Source organism: Halichoerus grypus, chromosome 14 (assembly GCF_964656455.1).
Source record: "Halichoerus grypus chromosome 14, mHalGry1.hap1.1, whole genome shotgun sequence".
In the NCBI taxonomy this organism is placed as follows: Eukaryota; Metazoa; Chordata; class Mammalia; order Carnivora; family Phocidae; genus Halichoerus; species Halichoerus grypus.
In genome coordinates, this window is record NC_135725.1 from 65,762,675 (window position 1) to 65,773,733 (window position 11,059).

Consider the following 11,059-nt stretch of genomic DNA (forward strand, 5'->3'; position numbering starts at 1 on the left):
TCCCTAATTTGGGGAAGGAAACAGGCATCACAATCCAGGAAGCACAGAGAACCCCTCTCAAAATCAATAAAAATAGGTCAACACCCCGACATCTCATAGTAAAACTTACAAGTCTCAGAGACAAAGAGAAAATCCTGAAAGCAGCTCGGGAGAAGAGATATGTAACCTACAATGGTAGAAACATTAGATTGGCAACAGACTTATCCACAGAGACCTGGCAGGCCAGAAAGGACTGGCAGGACATATTCAGAGCACTAAATGAGAAAAATATGCAGCCAAGAATACTATATCCAGCAAGGCTGTCATTGAAAATTGAAGGAGAGATAAAAAGCTTCCAGGACAAACAAAAACTAAAGGAATTTGCAAACACGAAACCAGCCCTACAACAAATATTGAAAGGGGTCCTCTAAGCAAAGAGAGCCTAAAAGCAACATAGACCAGAAAGGAACACAAACAATATACAGTAACAGTCACTTTACAGGCAATACAATGGCACTGAATTCCTATCTTTCAATAGTTACCCTGAATGTAAATGGGCTAAATGCCCCAATCAAAAGACACAGGCTATCAGATTGGATTAAAAAACAAGACCCATCGATATGCTGTCTGCAAGAGACTCATTTTAGACCCAAAGACACCCCCAGATTGAAAGTGAGGGGGTGGAAAACCATTTACCATGCTAATGGACACCAAAAGAAAGCTGGGGTGGCAATCCTTATATCAGACAAATTAGATTTTAAACCAAAGACTGTAATAAGAGATGAGGAAGGACACTATATCCTACTTAAAGGGTCTATCCAACAAGAAGATCTAACAGTTGTAAATATCTATGCCCCTAACATGGGAGCAGCCAATTATATAAGGCAATTAATAACAAAAGCAAAGAAACACATTGACAACAATACAATAATAGTGGGGGACTTTAACACCCCCCTCACTGAAATGGACAGATCGTCTAAGCAAAAGATCAACAAGGAAATAAAGACTTTAAATGACACACTGGACCAAATGGACTTCACAGACATATTCAGAACATTCCATCCCAAAGCAACGGAATACACATTCTTCTCTAGTGCCCATGGAACATTCTCCAGAATAGATCACATCCTAGGTCATAAATCAGGTCTCAACCGGTACCAGAAGATTGGGATCATCCCCTGCCTATTTTCAGACCACAATGCTTTGAAACTAGAACTCAATCACAAGAGGAAAGTCGGAAAGAACTCAAATACATGGAGGCTAAAGAGCATCCTACTGAAGAATGAATGGGTCAACCAGGAAATTAAAGAAGAATTAAAAAAATTCATGGAAACCAATGAAAATGAAAACACAACTATTCAAAATCTTTGGGATACAGCAAAGGCAGTCCTAAGAGGAAAGTATATAGCAATACAAGCCTTTCTCAAGAAACAAGAAAGGTCTCAAGTACACAACCTAACCCTACACCTAAAGGAGCTGGAGAAAGAACAGCAAATAAAGCCTAAACCCAGCAGGAGAAGAGAAATAATAAAGATCAGAGCAGAAATCAATGAAATAGAAACCAAAAGAACAGTAGAACAGATCAACGAAACTAGGAGCTGGTTCTTTGAAAGAATGAACAAGATTGATAAGCCCCTGGCCAGACTTATCAAAAAGAAAAGAGAAATTACCTAAATCAACAAAATCATGAATGAAAGAGGAGAAATCACAACCAACACCAAAGAAATACAAACAATTATAAGAACATATTATGAGCAACTCTATGCCAGCAAATTAGATAACCTGGAAGTAATGGATGCATTCCTAGAGATGTATCAACTACCAAAACTGAACCAGGAAGAAATAGAAAACCTGAACAGACCTATAACCACTAAGGAAATAGAAGCAGTCATCAAAAATCTCCCAAAACACAAAAGCCCAGGGCCAGATGGCTTCCCAGGGGAATTCTACCAAACATTTCAAGAAGAATTAATACCTATCCTTCTGAAACTGTTCCAAAAAATAGAAATGGAAGGAAAACTTCCAAACTCATTTTATGAGGCCAGCATTACCTTGATCCCAAAACCAGACAAAGACCCCATCAAAAAGGAGAATTACAGACCAATATCCCTGATGAACATGGATGCAAAAATTCTCACCAAAATACTAGCCAATAGGATCCAACAGTACATTAAAAGGATTATTCACCACGACCAAGTCGGATTTATCCCTGGGCTGCAAGGTTGGTTCAACATCCGCAAATCAATCAATGTGTAACAATACATTAACAAAAGAAAGAACAAGAATCATATGATCCTCTCAATAGATGCAGAAAAAGCATTTGACAAAGTACAGCATCCTTTCTTGATCAAAACTCTTCAGAGTATAGGCATAGAGGGTACATACCTCAATATCATAAAAGCCATCTATGAAAAACCTACAGCGAATATCATTCTCAATGGGGAAAAACTGAGAGCTTTCCCCCTAAGGTCAGGAACGCGGCAGGGATGTCCACTATCGCCACTGCTATTCAACATAGTATTGGAAGTCCTAGCCACAGCAATCAGACAACAAAAAGAAATCAAAGGCATCCAAATTGGCAAAGAAGAAGTCAAACTCTCACTCTTTGCAGATGATATGATACTTTATGTGGAAAATCCCAAAGACTCCACCCCAAAACTGCTAGAACTCATACAGGAATTCAGTCAAGTGGCAGGATATAAAATCAATGCACAGAAGTCAGTGGCATTCCTATACACCAACAACAAGTCAGAAGAAAGAGAAATTAAGGAGTCGATCCCATTTACAATTGCACCCAAAACCATAAGATACCTAGGAATAAATCTAACCAAAGAGGCAAAGGATCTGTACTCAGAAAACTATAAAATACTCATGAAAGAAATTGAGGAAGACACAAAGAAATGGAAAAACGTTCCATGCTCATGGATTGGAAGAACAAATATTGTGAAGATGTCAATCCTACCTAGAGCAATCTACACATTCAATGCAATCTCCATCAAAATACCATCCACTTTCTTCAAAGAAATGGAACAAATAATCCTCAAATTTGTATGGAACCAGAAAAGACCCTGCATAGCCAGAGGAATGTTGAAAAAGAAAAGCAAAGCTGGCGGCATCACAATTCCGGACTTCCAGCTCTACTACAAAGCTGTCATCATCAAGACAGTATGGTACTGGCACAAAAACAGACACATAGATCAATGGAACAGAATAGAGAGCCCAGAAATGGACCCTCAACTCTATGGTCAACTCATCTTTGACAAAGCAGGAAAGAATGTCCAATGGAAAAAAGACAGTCTCTTCAACAAATGGTGTTGGGAAAATTGGACAGCCACATGCAGAAGAATGAAACTGGACCATTTCCTTACACCACACACAAAAATAGACTCCAAATGGTTGAAAGACCTCAATGTGAGACAGGAGTCCATCAAAATCCTAAAGGAGAACACAGGCAGCAACCTCTTCGACCTCAGCCGCAGGAACTTCTTCCTAGAAACATCTCCAAAGGCAAGGGAAGCAAGGGCAAAAATGAACTATTGGGACTTCATCAAGATAAAAAGCTTTTGCAAAGCAAAGGAAACAGTCAACAAAACCAAAAGACAACTGACAGAATGGGAGAAGATATTTGCAAATGACATATCAGATAAAGGGCTAGTATCCAAAATCTATAAAGAACTCATCAAACTCAACACCAAAAGAACAAAGAATCCAATCAAGAAATGGGCAGAAGACATGAACAGACATTTTTCCAAAGAAGACATCCAAATGGCCAACAGACACATGAAAAAGTGTTCAATATCGCTCGGCATCAGGGAAATCCAAATCAAAACCTCAATGAGATACCACCTCACACCAGTCAGAATGGCTAAAATTAACAAGTCAGGAAAGGACAGATGTTGGCGGGGATGCGGAGAAAGGGGAACCCTCCTACACTGTTGGTGGGAATGCAAGCTGGTGCAGCCACTCTGGAAAACAGTATGGAGGTTCCTCAAAAAGTTGAAAATAGAGCTACCATATCATCCAGCAATTGCACTCCTGGGTATTTACCCCAAAGATACAAAAGTAGGGACCCGAAAGGGTACGTGCACCCCGATGTTTATAGCAGCAATGTCCACAATAGCCAAACTGTGGAAAGAGCCAAGATGTCCATCAACAGGTGAATGGATAAAGAAGAAGTGGTATATATATACAATGGAATATTATGCAGCCATCAAAAGGAATGAGATCTTGCCATTTGCAACGACGTGGATGGAACTGTAGGGTATTATGCTGAGCGAAATAAGTCAAACAGAGAAAGACATGTATCATATGACCTCACTGATATGAGGAATTCTTAATCTCAGGAAACAAACTGAGGGTTGCTGAAGTGGGGGGTGGGGTGGGAGGGATGGGGTGACTGGGTGATGGACACTGGGGAGGGTATGTGTTCTGGTAAGCGCTGTGAATTGTGCAAGACTGTTGAATCTCAGATCTGTACCTCTGAAACAAATAATGCAATATATGTTAAGAAAGAAAAAAAGAAGAAGAAGAATGTAGCAGGAGGGGAAGAATGAAGGGGGGGAAATCGGAGGGGGAGAAGAACCATGAGAGACAATGGACTCTGAAAAACAAACTGAGGGTTCTAGAGGGGAGGGGGTTGGGAGGATGGGTTAGCCTGGTGATGGGTATTGAGGAGGGCACGTTCTGCATGGAGCACTGGGTGTTATGCACAAACAATGAATCATGGAACACTATATCTAAAACTAATGATGTAATGTATGGGGATTAACATAACAATAAAAAAATTTTAAATAAAAAAAAACAGTAAAAAAAACAGTATCAATACATAGAATTGTTTATGTCTAATCCTTCCACATTAAATGTTAAAATCCCCTACATATATGTATAATGCAAACAATTTTCATGTGTCTTTCTAGATGTTCTCTATTTACTTTCTTAGTTCATTAATTTTTTTAACTCTCTTCTGTGAACTTTGGTGATTTATGCCAAGGTGGTACCTTTGTCTGCACTGATATGATTACTGTTGAACATTCTTATCCTCTTACTCTGCTACTACACATAGTTTATAGGTTCATAAATCAAGGCATGACATAACATGATTGACAAAAAAAGAAGACTACATAATAAAACAACTTAGCGTGGAAAAAAGAGCTAACTAAAATTACAAAAATTGTGATTTAGAGTGTACTCTCCTCTAATATCTGCAGGTGCTGGGGCAAGAATACAGATGTACGCCCACAGGCCATATGACTAATTCTATTACCTGTAAATCAAGTTAAGACCATGGCCCCACCCAGGATTCCTACTCAGGGCCAAGTTGCTCTACACTTTTGCTGATCCAAGAGCTGACTCTGATTTTTTTCATCCTTACCCCTCTCAACCTATTCCTACAAGCTCTTTGGAGAACTATGTATGTACAAGTATACACACACATACACCCACATACACACACACACACACACACAAACATACACACACTAGAGAGCTCAATCAGCCCTGATCCTCTGACCTAAGGGCAAATTTGGTTTAAGATTTCTCTCCCATGAGTTTTGTTTGATCGAACTGTCACTGAACTTTCAAAACATTCTTACAAGACCAAATTGAAAAAAATATATATATATAGAAGTTTTTGTATTTCTGCTTGTGATCCAGAGAATCCTCTAAATTCAATGATTTATTTTGAGAAGCAAAAACAAAAATATGACCAGTTTTGTAACAAAATATTAAATATACATATACAGAGTTTAAGATGATTCCACAAATGTAGACAAGAATATAGAGGTATAAAATATTTTATAGGCAGAGAAATTATTAAAGCATCACATTTGAAAAGTTGTTATATCAAAATGGTTTAAACATCTGCCATTTTAATTTGCAATGTGATTGATTTACTTATTTTTATGCAATATGACTATCTTTCTGTAGTAGTGATTTTTCTATTCAGTGTTTTAAATTCAGACTTAATTATTCATGTCATATTCTAATGACATATTCTAGGTCCCTCAATGCTCCTGCATTTATTACTTGGAATTCTTCTCTGAGGAAGTTGTCTCTTCTCTCTTCCTTAATTTATTTATCCAACTATTTATGAACTCACAGATATTTATATTATTTCATGAATTGTAGTCCAATACACATGTTATTTTGTTGTTCAAATTGTTCCAGATTTTGCTCTTGGAAGCTCTTTCAACTTAGCTTCTATGTGCTTTCAACCTATCCCAATCCTTTTCATTGAGCAATTCAGTTTTCATTTTATTTTAATCATGCAGGGGTTTCAAGTTAATGATAAGTCCAGCAAATATGTAAAACCATATTTATAAAATCATCTCAATTTAATAAGTATTTGTGTGGAATAAATTATATTCCATGATTTAAAAATCTATTGATTATAATTTAACACATATTTTTGTGATATAAACTATATATTGTGTTGTCTCTGTGAAGTGGGGAAAAAGAACAAATTCTAATGTATATGTTTGTATTTTTAAATTGCTTTCTAGCATGAGTAAGTTTTAGTTTGATACTGAGAAAGAATATTTTAAATTGAAAAGAAGTAATAACATTCTGGATAAGTGGCAGACTTTTTCTTCAGTTTTAACTTCTTAAATTTGACCTATCTATGAAACATTTTCAAAAATAAATAAATAGATATGTAAAACCAACAGCTGGCAGTGAGTTGCTATTAATATCTTGGTTTCTAAATAAAGAACCAGGGCTCCTCAGAAAAAGTGTTTGATTTTAGAGCCAGAGAAAGAAAAAATACAGATGAGCCTAGAGCAACCTGTGGAAGTAAAAAGTAAGGACATACTCAAGCAAAAGTATGGGGCATGTTGAAAGCACACATTGTGGAGAATTTTACAAAACAATAATGCAGCATGCCTCAGAAGTGCCAAAGTCATGAAAGTCAAGAAATGGTAGAGGAACTCCACAGATTTGGAGAAGGTGCCATGATAACTAAATGCAATATAAGTTCCCGGGCTTGTCCTTGAACAGAAAAACAACATTTGTGAAAAGAGTGGTAAATCTGAATAAAATTGATAGTTAATTTAATAGTATTGTACCAATATTAATTTCAGATTTGCTGTTTGTGCATGATGTTAACATAAGTTTTGGTTATGATGTAAGGCGTTAACATTAGGGGAATCTGGATGAATGTGACAGGGGAATCTGTATCATTTTATAATTTATTGGCAATTCCAAAATTAGTTAAAATAAAAAGTTAAGCAAACTTATAAATTCACTTGTAACTTCCTCTTGATCCCTGCACTATTAGAAGAATTTTGTTTAATTTCCAAATAGCTGGCGACTTTCCAGATATCTTCTTATTATTTTCTAGTTTAATTCCATTATGGTCCATGAACATACTTTGTAAGATGTAAATTTTCAAGATTTCTTTTTATGGTTCATAATATGCTCTATATTGGAGAAAGCTGTATATATTTACCTAAAAACTTGAAAAGAATAAATACTCTTCTATTGTTGAACTATTTTAAATGTAAACAAGTACATGTTGGTTGATAGTTCTTTGGGTCTTTTACATTCTTGGTGTTTTTTGTCTACTTTTTTTATTGATTATGAAAAGGAGTAAAGTGTGATAGTAGAGAAGATAGCAGAATAGGAGGATCCTAGGTTCAACTTGTCCCTTGGATACACCTAGATAACATCCACATCAGTGTAAATAATCCAGAAAATGACCTGAAGACTGGCAGAACAGACTTTCCACAGCTAAATGTAGAGAAAAGTCCACATCAAAGAGGGTAGAAAGGGCAGAAACACAGGCAAGAGTCAAACTGACGCACAGGACTATTTGAGGGAGAAAGATACACCAAAGGCACAGAGAAGAGAGAGGATCAGACCCCACACAAAGTGCACCAGATACAGGGGGCTCATACTGGAAAGATGAATCCCCATAACATTTGGCTTTGAAAACCAGAGAGGCTTAACTTCTTGAGTTCTTATAATCACTGGGGCTTACCACAAGGAATTTTAAAAATCAGTGGGCTGATTTCTGGGAGAGTCTGAGGACCATGGGAAGCTGAGAACCTGAACTTAAAGAGATAGCACAATAAATAGCCCTGCTGAGATATAGCACAGAAGCAGCAGTTTGAAAAAATGCCTCAGGTATACAGGAGGGAGATTTATTTACTAATCTTAGAGCATGTGCTGGAGGGGCAGGGATCTTAGGGAGACTTCTAAAAAAAAAAAAAAAAAAGGAGCTGGCAGGCGTCATTTCCTTCCCCTGCCCCCCAGCCTAAATACACAGATGCGAATGGGAACCTGCACACTGTGAATACTCTCTGCCTAGCTTGCTAACAGCACACCCTGCCCCACACACTTCTGCAGATCTGCTCACTCCAACCAGGCCTCCTCACACAGCAAACCAGTGTAAACCTTGCTAATACCAAGTGTCCCACCCCTGCACTCTTCGGCAGACCGAGCCCCTCAAACACACCTTCAGTAAAAGTTTATCCTAAGTGGCACCACAAGGGTGGTATATATGCAAGCAGCACAGACAGAAGTCAGCACCACCTCAAATTGACTCCTACCCCAAGGAGAGAAGAAGATAACCACACACACCAGTTCCACTGCAGCCCAGAAATGGTCTGGTCTGACTGCAGGATTTGCCCACCAACCAAAGCTTCTACAGGCAATACAGGGAGAGTGTCCTGAAGTTCAGCACTACTGCAGCTTTGGCAAATACCTGGTCTGAATCAACACAAGCCCAAGGCAGCCCCAGACTTGCCCAATAACAACACAGTGCCCAAACACTGCCCACAACAGGCAAAGAGAGCCACTGCAGAAAACTGGTCTGAAGGCAAATGCAGCTCAACCAAAACAGTAGGGTTCATGCAACACACATAGGAGACACCCCTGAAGCACCAGGTTCTGGTGAACAGGGGACATTGCATTGCAAGGCACTACAGGATCTCTTCTTCATAACACCACTGCTTTCAAAAGCAGGCAATGTGGCTGATATTCCTAACACATAGAGAAAGACACAGAGGACTAGACAAAATGAGGAGACAGAGGAATATGTCTCAAATGAAAGACAAGGACAAAAATTACAGCAAAGGAGGAAAACAAAATGAAGATAAGTAATATGCCTAATAAAAAATTTAAAATAATAGTCATAAAGATACTCACTGGACTTGAGAAAAGAGTAGAGGACCTCAGTGAGACCCTCAACATAGAGTCAGAAAACAAAAAAGAACCAATCAGAGGTGAAGAACTCAGGAAACAAACTGAGGGTTGCTGGAGTGGGGGGTGGGGTGGGAGGGATGGGGTGACTGGGTGATGGACACTGGGGAGGGTATGTGTTCTGGTAAGCGCTGTGAATTGTGCAAGACTGTTGAATCTCAGATCTGTACCTCTGAAACAAATAATGCAATATATGTTAAGAAAGAAAAAAAGAAGAAGAAGAATGTAGCAGGAGGGGAAGAATGAAGGGGGGGAAATCGGAGGGGGAGAAGAACCATGAGAGACAATGGACTCTGAAAAACAAACTGAGGGTTCTAGAGGGGAGGGGGTTGGGAGGATGGGTTAGCCTGGTGATGGGTATTGAGGAGGGCACGTTCTGCATGGAGCACTGGGTGTTATGCACAAACAATGAATCATGGAACACTATATCTAAAACTAATGATGTAATGTATGGGGATTAACATAACAATAAAAAAATTAAAAAAAAAAAGAACTCAGTTAACAAATTAAAAATACTCTAGAGGGAATAAATAATAGAGGAAGCAGAAGAATAGATCAGCAATCTGGAGGACAGAGTAATGGAAAGCAATCAAGCTGAACAGGAGACAGAACAAAGAACAATAAAAAAAGAAAATAGATCAAGGGAACTCAGAAACACCATCAAGCATGATAACATTCACATTATGGGGATCCCAGAAGGAGGAGAGAAAAGGGGGCAGAAAATTTATTTGAAGAAATAATAGCTGAAGGGGCGCCTGGGTGGCTCAGTGGGTTAAGTGTCTGCCTTCGGCTCAGGTCATGATCTTAGGGTCCTGGGATCAAACCCCACATCAGGCTCCCTGCCAGTGGGGAGTCTGCTTCTCCCTCTCCCTCTGCCTGCTGCTTCCCCTACTTGTGCTCTCTATCTCTCAAATAAATAAATAAAATCTTTAAAGAAGAAAGAGAGAGAGAGAGGGAGAGAAAGAAAGAAGAAAAAGAAAGAAGAAAGAAAAGAAAGAAAGAAAAGAAAGAAAGAAAGAAAGAAAGAAAGAAAGAAAGAAAGAAAAGAAAAAGAAAGAAAGAAAGAAAAAGAAAGAAAGAAAGAAAGAAAGAAAGAAAGAAAGAAAGAAAGAAAGAAAGAAAGAAAGAAAGAAAGAAAGAAAAAGAGAAAGAGTAGTTGAAAACTTCCTGAATCTGGGAAGGAACCAGAAATCTAGTAGGCATAGAGAACCCTCAAGAAAATCAACCCAAGGAGGTCTACACCAGGATACATAGTAATTAAAATGGCAAAAAGTAGTGATAAAGACAGAATTTTAAAAGCAAGAGAAAAGAAGTGTTATATACAACAGAAACCCCATAAGGCTATCAGAGGATTTTTCAGCAGAAACTTTGCAGGCCAGAAGAAAGTGGCATGATATATTCAAGTGCTGAAAGAAAAATACCTACAACTAAGAATAGTTTATCCAGCAAGGCTATCATTCAGAATAGGAGAGATAAAGAGTTTCCCAGACAAAAGCTAAAGGAATTCATCACCACTAAATCAGCCTTATGATAAATGTTAAAGGGGACTCTGAATACAAAGAAAAGATTTTAAGTAGGAGTGAGAAAAGTAGGAAGCATAAAAGCAGTAAAATTAAATATGTCTATAAAAATATGTCAAGGGATTCACAAAATAAAAGGATGTAAAATATGATACCGTATACCTAAAATGTGGCAGGGAGAGGAGGAAAAATTTAGTACTTTTAGAATGGGTTCAAACTTAAGCAACTATCAACTTAATATACAATGCTAAATGCAAAAGATATATATAACCACAAATCAAAAACAAGTAAGGAATAGGCAAAAAGTAAAGAGAAAGGAACCCAAGCATATTACAAAGGAAGCCAGTAACTTTAAGAGAAAA